This window comes from Halyomorpha halys, unplaced genomic scaffold (assembly GCF_000696795.3).
Source record: "Halyomorpha halys isolate HHAL.00 unplaced genomic scaffold, Hhal_1.1 Scaffold398.1, whole genome shotgun sequence".
NCBI lineage: Eukaryota > Metazoa > Arthropoda > Insecta > Hemiptera > Pentatomidae > Halyomorpha > Halyomorpha halys.
In genome coordinates this window covers 57,582-57,953 of record NW_027109697.1, presented here as the reverse complement: position 1 = coordinate 57,953, position 372 = coordinate 57,582, and the positions used below count along the sequence as shown (strand labels likewise).

Sequence of the window (372 nt, the reverse complement as noted above, 5' to 3'; positions counted from 1 at the left end):
TATTATTAACTGCGAGCACATATGTGTCATCGGCATACGTGATGAGGGTAGTGTTAGGATTGGTTGGAATGTCAGTCAATAAATATTTGAAACTATATTTTAATTTTTTTTAAGGACATACATCGACCAATTCTCCTTATAAGTAAATGTTCTAAGGGTAAAATATGAAATACTTCCACAGGGGGCGGGGGTGGCGGTTCTATGCCGGTTCCAAGTTTTATTTAATTTTACAATATTGCTTGATATTCATAATTTCTTTTTTCAAAAACCGCTCTACTCGCTGAATTAAAAGTTTTCGGAGTTAGATAAGCTTGGATCTTATCCATTATCATGGTTTTGACGAACTACAGTTAGAAACTGTACAACAGCACA

The 372-nt window shown here is 34.7% G+C and overlaps 1 protein-coding gene across 1 annotated transcript in view; it reads left to right on the top strand.

Annotated features, from left to right (window-relative positions):
- LOC106682240 (uncharacterized) overlaps positions 1–372 on the top strand; it is a 25,746-nt gene that overhangs the window by 19,625 nt on the left and 5,749 nt on the right. The gene's annotated exons all lie outside the window — the stretch shown is intronic.